Here is an 11,644-nt window from a genome sequence, read left to right as displayed (position 1 = left end):
ATATATATATATATATATATATATATATATATATATATATATATATATATATATACACGTATAGGCATATGAAAATGAGAATTATAAAAAGGGATTTCGACCATTGATCACCTTTAATCTCAAACTCATTCATTAATCGTATTTGATACGGGGATTGGTCTGATGCATCTCATCCTAATATGCGTTCAAAAGTGGAGATATCTTCTTGTGCTTCCTACTTTAACTCTTATTCTCAACAGAATCTAATCCTATATATATAGAGGAGTGTTCAAATGAAAACCGCCTCCATTTGTGTAAACCAATCTCATCCATCCATTTTCTTGATCAATGGTCAAGATTAGTTTACTTTATTTTAGGAAATTAAAAATATATATATATTAAAAATTTATTTTTTATCAGCAATAAGGGCAAAGTGGTAAACAAAAATACATATTTATATAACATCCATGTATTAAAATACAATGAATTCATAATATTTTTTATTCAAGGCAACAATATCCTTCATATCATATTATTAATGAAACTATTTTATTTTGTAAAGCAATATATTATTTTTACGTTTAAATAACATCCATCAATAAAATATATCAAAAAATAAATAAAACTCATCATATTCAGTTCTATATAATGAATCGTTTCAAAATTTGAATTACATTATATGAACGAAATTGGTTTCAAAATTTCATCAACAATCTAATCAACGTAATAATGATCATATTTTGTAATTTTCATTATACTGGTAGATGGATCTGTTACATTTAGATAATGAAAATTTTTTATTGTTTACTGAGTTCATAAAATTTTATAAAACAATATGAAATAGTTTTATTGTCTTAACTGTTTACTGCGTTCATAGAATTTTATGACAAAACATGAAATTTTACTCATGGTTTGATGCGTCATTTGTTATTTCATGATATTGATAATGAACTTTATTCATTTTTCGCTAATGTTACAGCCTTTTTATTCCTTATCCTGAAATTGTTTCAATGTCCTTCACACAACCATGTAAATATGCACCCTATTCATTATGAAATGGTTTTAAGACGCACCGGTTTCATAATGAATCCGTTTCAGCATGTAGTTATTTCATGACGAACCGCATACATTATTCACTCATTTTATTTTGCATTTCAACGTCACTGAAATGTGATTCACCATCAAACCAATTCACTACTCATTGTTCAATTACCCCATGAACCAGTTTCACTTTCATGAAACTTGTTTCATGTAATTAATTTTCTTTATTTCGCTCCTGATTTAATGAATTCATTTCTTTAAGCCTTGCAATCTTAGAGATTCTGGATCATATTGTATATCTTCAAGATTCTGGAGCAGTTTCTTCATGTACCTGTTTCATCATGCAATTATTTCATGACGAACCAAATACATTATGCACTTGTTTCACTACTCATGTTCAATAACGCCAAGAACCAGTTTTATATTCATGAAACCTATTTCATGTACATTAATTTTCTTATTTCACCCCTGATTTGATGAATTCATTCATTTAAGCCTTACAATCTTCAAGATTCTGGAGCAGATTACAATCTTCAAGATTTTGTAGCAGATTCATCATGTACCCGTTTCATCATGCTTATTTCATGGCGAACCAAATTCATTATGCACCCGTTTCATTTTCCACTTCACATACTAAATGGATCAACTACACCATCAATGCAACGGGTTCACCATGAAAATGTTTCACTAGTTTTTTATTTGCGACATGAACCGGTTTCACGTTCATGAAACCTTTTTCATTTGTATTGATTTTTTTTTGTTCATCTATGATTTGATGATTTCATTACATTATGGCTTACAATCTTCAAGATTCATCAGCAGATTCAATTGCATCACAATATATTTAGTTCAAATTTTTAATATTAAAATATAATTAAATATTTAAATGTTATCATTTATAAAATTTCCTTAACACTACCTCAAAATGTCACTTAGGCAACAAATGAAAAATGTTGCCTAAGAGGAGTTTATATGTTGTGTAAGGCTAAGACAACAAACCCGTGTTGCCTAAGTAGTGTTGCCTTTTCAATGTTGCATAAAAACCAAGGCAACATATGCAATCAGAATATGTTGCCTAAGCGGGCTTCTTAGGCAACACACAAAATGTTATGTTGCCTAAGTGAAAACATATGTTGCCTTAGATATCAGCTTAGACAACATACTCTATCTGAATATGTTGCCTAAGATATCAGCTTAGACAACATACTCTATCTGAATATGTTGCCTAAGATATCATCTTAGACAACATACGCTATCTGAATATGTTGCCTAAGATATCAGCTTAGACAACATACTCTATCTGAATATGTTGCCTAAGATATTAGCTTAGACAACATACTCGATCTGAATATGTTGCATAAGATATCATATTAGACAACATACTCTATCTGAATATGTTGCTTAAGATATCAGCTTAGACAACATACTTGATCAGAATATGTTGCCTAAGATATCAGCTTAGACAACATACTCTATCTAAATATGTTGCCTAAGATATCAGCTTAGACAACATACTCGATCAGAATATGTTGCCTAAGATATCAGCTTAGACAACATACTCCATTTAGATATGTTGCCTTCAAACTGTAATTAACATAATATAATATTTCTTTTAGGCAACATTTATATTGTTTAATTGTTGCCTAAGATTTTTGTGTACCATGATGCAATTTTTTTCTTGCACACTTTCTACAAATGAATCTCAAACAAACAACCAAATGTTGTATACAAACAACTTTTATAACCAAACAAAATTAATAAGTTCAATAATTGAAAGATAATATTTTTCCTAAATAAGTCTTAAATTAGGCAACAAGTTCAATAACACAAAATTAAAAACTTAACCTAAAGCGTGAGAGGTCGGGGTTGTTGTGTTAGAGTTTGAATCACTAGCACCCTACATAGTCATCAATGATTGAATCATATTTCTTTGCTCGACAACTTCTTTTTTTTGCCTCATGTTGTCCCTTTCTTAACAATCTAATCTCCTCGTCACGCTCGGCAAGTTGTTGCCGCAAATCTTCCTCATCAACTGCAGATACCGGCTTAGAGAATCCCTTCGCCGGTCCTCTCATCCTCGCAGGTCTAACCGCCAAGCTACCCATACCTCGAACAACCGTACCTACCGACGGACCAACAATTTGCTCGATGATTGATATTTCTTTTTCAATTGGACAACGAATTGGCGTCCCGGCAGATTCCGGAGTGCCTTCAGAAACGTTCTTAATCTTATCAATATCTTCCTCAACAAGTTTCTGTAAATACGATTCAAACAATTATTTTTATTACAATTATATATTTCTCGTCAATCATCCCTCATTAATGAGTTGAAATGGTAAAAAACGAACTAAATTAATGTGTTTTTATATTTTAAAAAGTTGGAACGAAAATGGGATAAAAGAATATTTTTGACAGCATTGTGAGACTATGGTATTTCGAGCATATATCACTCGTCCGAGCTCGGATTTAAGTGATTAAAGATGATCTGGAAAGCTAACAAACAGTCCTACAACTTTTAAGTTTTGAGTTTCTATAAATTCAAGCTAAATCTAAGCTAAAACAGGCGTCAAAAGTGAAAAAGTGATGCTGGACATCAAATGAAAAAAATATAAAAATCATGATTGCAAGAAAACAAAAGTTCAAGTTTACTTACTTTACGGTCTTCACTTGTAGTGGTCTCGGCAATTGTACCGAGATAAGAAGCCACATGTCCGGTAGCTTCAAGGTTGTTAGCCCTAAACTGGAACAAAGTAGGTCCCGATTTGTGCTCGATCCTATTCTTTGACAACCTTGCTTCCGTCATTCTCTTTGATTTATTCTACAACATGAGAAACATTTATTTTACAATCTAAACTAATATATATATATATATATATATATATATATATATAAAATTATTTACTTATTAAATACCTTCCATGTTTCTTTCTCAAAAAGTGTGCACAAAAAATCTCATTGACCTGGCCGATGTACAAAGTTCTTTGGGATTGGGAGACGGCCTTGCTTCTTATATAATGTGTGGCAATCAGTTTTCCACCTATTGTATGAGTGACGCGCAGTTAGGTGGATCCAATCAAATTATGCGTCACCCGGAGGTCCATTCCAATCAATCTCAAAGAAAACCTAAAAAGCGTATACAAATCAAAATGAAATAAAAAATTAAGCATTATTAATTAATAAGACATAAATCATAAAAAAATAGCAATAAAAATATACTTACGCTAAGTTGATCAACCACAATCTTGAGTTCGTCTTGTGGAAGTTGTGAATAACTATCAGTCAACATTGGAATATACTCACGAACAATGCTCCCAATTTGCTTTGCGATCCTACAAACTTTGTTTGTATCGGGCAAATTTTTTTCCATGGACCACTTCAGAGGAAGACGTTTATTTTCATTGTTAGCGATGTCTCTCTTAATCGTCTTTCCGGTGATAATTCCTCGTTTTGCCTTCTTTGTAACCGGTTCTTCCGTCGGATCCACTTGGATGCGGCGAAAATTGATACGTATATCTAGAGCAAGTGGCCCACGTGTACTCGTCTCTAATGACGCAGGTGTAGTTGGTGAGTCCAAAGACGGAAGGTACAATTGGCGTTGGACGGGAGGTATCGCCTCTGACGAGATTTCTACCGAATCACCCTCTAAGCGTGCCGTAGTCCACCCCAAGACCGACGCCTTTGCTAAATTAAACGCTTGAGTTCTTTTTGGTGGCATATGGATCTTCAAAAAACAATCTAACATGTTTAAGAACAATACTATAGAACAATATGTTTTGAACCTTGTTACATAGTGTTTAACGACATTTTCCCATTGACATCGTTAATATGTTATCAATGGTAAGGAAAGGTTCATTTAGCCTCAAAGGATGAGAAGAAAACAACGTTCTGAGAACAGAATCAAATCCAAAAACGGGTGGTTTAGGAGGACCTTTTGTTAATTACACCCTTTTTTGTTTTTCTTTTTTATTTACCAACAGTTATAATATCAGCCATAAATAATATATATAAAAAGAAGAGAAAAGAACGTGATGTGCATGTGATCCAACAACCCTTATGTTCCCTCCTTTTTAATTTCTTCTTAACCCATCAATATCACTAGTCACTTCTACTGCTACTTCTTCCTTTCCCCACTATTCTTAATGGAGTTTTACTTTTCTTTATAATATATATATATATATATATATATATTAGGTAACATAGTATAAGAATATAGGTTGACAAAGTAAACTTTGATGGATTTCAAAAAAAAAATATGAGTGTCCAACATTGAACTAAAGCAACATAGGCTAGTATGTTGTCTAGGATATATACACGCAACATAGAATTATTTATATGTTGCATAAGGTCACATTTAGGCAACATAGAAACATATGTTGCATTAGAGGAAACTTAAGCAATATATAATAGCATTTGTTGTCTTAGCGTATCTTAAGTAACATAGGCAATTTACATTTGTTGTCTAATGCAACATTTGGTGTAGTGTAATTGCGTTTCCTTAATTAAGATTTATTAATAATTTCCATATTTAATAGAAAAATTTGTAAATGACCGAAATACCCTTATTGATTAAATTCAATTAAAAAAAAATGAAAATTTTCTATTGGTCGAAATTAGTTTATACGGTTTCTTAGAAATGCACGATTTTGATTTGAACGTGCCCCTATATATATATAATATGATGAAAATAAAGAATTTTTGTGGAGACATATATCATCGATGAGCACAATTTATTATTTATTAATGGATTTTTCAAATGGTTTTTCTACCAGAAAATCACCAGTCCATTGGAAAAAGTTAACTTTCGTTGACTTCCACCATAAATTCATCATTAATTTTCAAAAAATAAATAAATAAATCCATTAAAATTGTGGCAGATTTAGAGATCGAAATTTTACTCATCGAGGCGAGTACCCACTGATGGTTAACAGGGCGGGGATGTGGATTTAATTTCATATCCGAAGAGGGGTCGAGTATATGGCATTATCCACCCCTAATCACCCCCTATTATTATTTTTTTGTTAAATAAATGTGTGTGTATATATATATATATATATACATATATATTTAGTGACAGGTTCAAACGAAAATGCTAACTATTTTATTAAAAACAAGAAAAAGATCATTAATATATAAAATCATATATGATTCACATAAGAAATCATACATATTTCAGACGACTTTGTTCGACGACTTAAGTGGCTTCAAAAGTCGTCCGCTTCCATTTAATGTACAATCACATGTGATCTTATACATTAACGACTTTTTTCTTGTTTTCTTAAATAGTTAATATTCGTTTGAACCTCCCCCCCCCCTTCTCTCTCTCTCTCTCTCTCTCTCTATATATATATATATATATATATATATATGATCTATGTAAACATTTAGTATTAAATGACAAATATATCTAATTTTCAATATTGGTAATTAATGTAGTGACGATTCATTATAATTTAAATTTTAGACTACATTGTTTTTGTTATTTTTTTAACTAAATAAGTACCCGATGTCGAGGATTCCTTCCCTCGAACCTGTCGAAAATTAGTCGGGACGGGTTCGAGATGAGTGAGATAAACGGGGATCAAGTTCAGAATTGTGATCATTATCCTTATTTATCACCATGAAATTCTTTTGTCTTTTTCTTAATATTTGTTCTTTTTCATTCTCCATGTACTTATAAAATTAATTATATATTATAATTATTATGTTTGAATAAAATAGTATAATAATAAATATGTATTTTTATTATTATAATATTAAATATGTTTTTAATGTTTTTAAAGTATCTCTAACTATATATCATCAAGCCTCCCATATCATCATTATTTTCGGCTATACCATCCAATAGTTACTTTAAATTGCAGTCACAAGTCACAATTGCCGTTTATGTTAAAGTTTGCACACAACATAATAAGATACTCAAGAGAGTATATGTTTAACAATTTAGCATCAATGAGAGTATATGTTTAACAATTTGRGAAATTGRACAGGAAATRGATCGACTTAGTTTAAGAAGACGTTTACATAGGCAAAGGATTTAGTAATGCAGACGTTGGCCCAACGGGTGAAGTTTAAAGCAATTTCATTGATAAGAGACGATCCTGAAAAGGTGAACACGTTTTGGGATTTGCAAGAAGCGGATAGGGAAGCTTATGTCGATTGGATTTTAAATGAAGCGGATAGGTGAACACGTTTTGGGATTTGGTGGGTAGATGTGTGGTTTTGGAAGAACAAGTTGGTAGTTAAATTTGTATTTTGGATTACTGAGTTTGGTGGTTAAATATGTATTTTGAATGAAAATGTTTGTTGATTAAATATGTATTTTGGATGAAAATGTTTGTTGTTAAATATGCATTTTGAATGAAAATGTTTATTGATTAAATATGCATTTTGGATGAAAAAATTTGATTGTTAAATTTTTAGGTTTGTTGGTTAAATAGATAGGTTTAAGAAAATGAAAGAGATTTGGTGATTAAAATAATTACAAAAAAAAAAATCCAAATCCAAATCCTACAAACAAAACAGAGGAATGAATTTCAAATCCAATCCAAATCCTGCAAACCAAACACAGGAATTGATTTTAAATCTAATCCAATCCAAATCCCATGGAATCCAAATCCCTCCTGGGAATTCAAATTCCTCAGAAACATTCCTGCAAACCAAAAACGCACCCTATAAACTTTTTAATAATAAAATAGTATATATATTTATTACTGTACTATTTTATTAATGTATTAAATTATTAGTCTATTATATATAATTAAAAAAGTTGAATAAAATATTAATATATATTTTTATAGGTCTACTTTATTGACCTCCAATTATAAAGGGCAACATTTTGGAACTCCATCTTTTTAGTGTTTTAGTGTTGGATTGGAGATGAAAACACCTTCATTTTTGTGTTTTTAGTGTTAGATTGAAAATAGTCTTAGTATGTGGTTGTAGTTGGATTTTTTTAATGTTCAAATGACCCATCAATTTTAGTATTTTTATAGTGGTTGGGTTGGAGATGCCTTAAACCACCAGTAAGGGAGTATTCATTTGCAGATTTTGAAGGAATTTGATGAAATTGAAAAGTTGAATTCCATTGACTAAATTTCATTCCCTTGTTTGGTTCATTTTTTTTCACGAAAAGATTCTTCAAAACCTACAAATTCCACAAATTAAGGACTTTAACATTTCTTAGCACCTACATGATATTTTGATAAAATGGAATTCTTTATTTTCATAATACCAAATATGTCTTTAACCCAATATACCTTAATCTTATAAAACCCAAAATGACCATCGTTGACCACCTCTGACCACTGTCGATCTGAATCGTCGCCCGACCACTGTCATCTTAATCACTAGCGACCATCACCATTTGAACCACGAACGACTACCACCGATCTGAACCACTGTCGGCCATCATCGATTTGAACCACCATTGATCTGAATCATCGCCGATCTAAACCACCGCCGACCACTACCGATCTGAACTACCACCGACCATCAACGATCTGAACAACCATCGATCTGAACCACAGCCGGCCACCGCCAATCTGAACTACCTCCAACCACCGCATCTGAACCACCATGGACCACAACAATCTGAACCACTGCCGACCACTGCTATCTGAACCATTATAGACCACCAACGATCTGAACTGACCACTATCAAATTTGAACCACCCCAGATCTGAACCACCGCCGACCAACGCCATCTGAACCACCGCCGCACTACCGATCTGAACCACCGCTGTCTAAACCACGGTCGACCACCGTGGACCACCAGTGATCTGAACCACCTCCGACCACCACCAAATTAGTTATTTTATGTAACACCCATCTCATATTTGCATAAATAAACATGTTTCATATAACATGAATTTCAAATATTACGCATTGGTTCCAAATATATACATCGTCACTTGCAAAAGTTATAAACAAACTTTTTCTCTCAAATTACATGACTTGAATATAACAAATTCATAGCTCATGTATTTCATAGCTTCCACAAATATTCATGATCATCAAATAAGCATATGTAAAGCTATAACACTTCAATTCACATCTTCCCCCTCCTTTTACCTTCCAGATGAGCCCGACTTGTAATGCACATTTTTTAAAACAAAAAATAGGGTTAGACCATAAGGTCTAGTGAGTTATTCCTTGATAGCTATTACAGGGTGAAAATCACCAAAACAATTTTGAAAAAGCCAATCTTTGAAAAAATCAACATATAAACGACAAATACCGCATCAAACCTCAATTTGTCGCACCATACAGATGAGGCAACCAAACTCATCGCATTTACAAGGATGAGATAACCCCATTTCATCGCATCACAAGGATGAGGCAACCCCATCTTGCGCATCAAACAGATGCAATAAACACACTTGTCGCACCAAGCAGATGACAATAATCAAAGAGTTTGTATTGGCAATAGATTAATATGTTATTGTATTCGTTTTAATTGAAATTATGTTGATTATGACGTTTTTGCGTTTTTTATAGTACATATGGTGTTGGTAGCTTTTTCTTTAATTATTACTACGAGCCCAATTCATATGTTCAAATGGAATTAGTTGATCATCAACTTAATTTGTTATGCAATCCAAATCTGGTAACCATTCGGCTCCATTAGCCGCTTGTGATGCTTAACTTGTCATAGACTGCAACTAGTGTTCATATACATTCAGGTGTGTTCATATACGTTCTAGTAGGGAGATGAAATCAAGGCATCTAATATTGAATTTATAATTTTTGTTAATTTATTATTGATCTTGTTTTTTATAATATTGATTTTTCTATCTATAATTTTTTTTAATATTTGTGATTGGTAGAAGAGACCCAGTAGTAAAGTTTTCGGTATCGTTCAAGCTATTATGGATAAACTTATTGTTCATAATGAATGAACTATTATTCACAAGTGTTCATATTATGTTTATATGTACACTAGTTGCATATCTCAACATTGGCTCGCTCCTGAATGTGTTCATAATGAAGAAACTATTGTTCACAAGTTGTTCATATTGTGTTCATATGTACACTAGTTGCATATCTCAACATTGGCTCGCTCCTGAATGTGTTCATATTGTGTTCTTATGTACACTAGTTGCATATCTCAACATTGGTTTGCTCCTGAATGTGTTCATAATCAAGAAACTATTGTTCACAAATGTTCATATTGTGTTCTTATGTACACTAGCTACATATCTCAAAATTGGCTCGCTCCTGAATGTGTTCACAATGAAAGAACTATTGTTCACAAACTGTTCATATTGTGTTTATACCTATTTTTTTTTTATTTTCTTTCGTGTAGCAGCTATTCTTATTATGTTCATATTGTGTTCATAAATGTTATGCAGTCCAAGTTCATATATATGTCAATTTTTGTTCATATTTGACACAAATTCATAGAGGCGGGTTATATTACAAACCGTCCAATTCATGAAAACTATGCAAACAACTTTTGACCAATAGGAAAATTCCGTTTTTTTTCCTTTAATTTTAATAAGTAAGGGTATAATGGTCATTTGATTGTATATTGGTTAATATTGGAAGATAATAATTACTCTTAATTATGGAAATGTAATAATAGAAACATTTAATATAGAAGGTGGTAAATCAATTTTTCTCAATATAAGTTTTTTACAATTAATAGTTTTTATTATTTTATTAAAGTATCTTATTAAAATATGAATTGTAAAAGCACTACAATATGAAATTTGATTTCGTTTCATTGAAAAAAAATATGTAGTTTGAGTAATGAAACGAATGTCATGTTCAATAGTGACCATAAACACAATTTCACTGCTGAATTTAATTTATTAATATTTCGAAATGTTTTATGCATGAAAAAGTTTCACTTACAAAAATAAAGTATTCAGTTTTCAAAATGTTTCATTCAATTTTCAAAAGTGTTTCCTTCTTTATATGTTTCATTGTTTATTAGGGTATCTCTTGTTTTAAAATTAGTTTGATTATAAATTATTAAGAGTCTAATCCTACACATATAAACGTTAATGAAATAGTTTCATATATCGTTCACTACTACATGTCAAATGGTTCATCTTTCATTGTAGGTGACAAGAAGTCACATGAGTTCATTCAATAAACGGTTAAATAGTTTCATTCATTCGTTTAATGAAACAAATATTTTCTTTAGTATTCAAAATGTTTCATTATTTTTTGTTGATTAAAGTATGTTTTTATGTTTCATAATTTATTAGGATATACCTAGTTTCATTGCTCCTTAGTTGGATCTATTTTTAATGTGAGTGTTATTTTATTTATGGAACCATATCGGTGATTTGTCAAATTTGCCCTTTTTTCAATAATTTTTAATTTTTTAATTTTTTAATTTCCTAATATAACACATTTTTATCATGACCATTGATCAAAAAAATGGATAGATGAGATCAGTTTGTATGGTTTGCACAAAAGAGGGTGGTTTGCAATTGATTGCTCATATATATCTATATTATATTATAAAACATTTGACAAAAATTCTTAAAAACCTCTTTTTATGCGTAAAGTACTGTTTATTAATGCATATTACTTAAAACTCAAGATTACAAGTAGATTGTGCGTAAGTACAACTTATTAAAGCTCCATATCTGTATTCGTGTAACTAACTGCA

This window comes from Cynara cardunculus (assembly GCF_001531365.2).
Source record: "Cynara cardunculus var. scolymus isolate 2C chromosome LG 12, CcrdV1, whole genome shotgun sequence".
Lineage (NCBI taxonomy): Eukaryota > Viridiplantae > Streptophyta > Magnoliopsida > Asterales > Asteraceae > Cynara > Cynara cardunculus.
The sequence above is the reverse complement of the archived record's forward strand: the minus strand, read 5'-3'. Positions refer to the sequence as shown.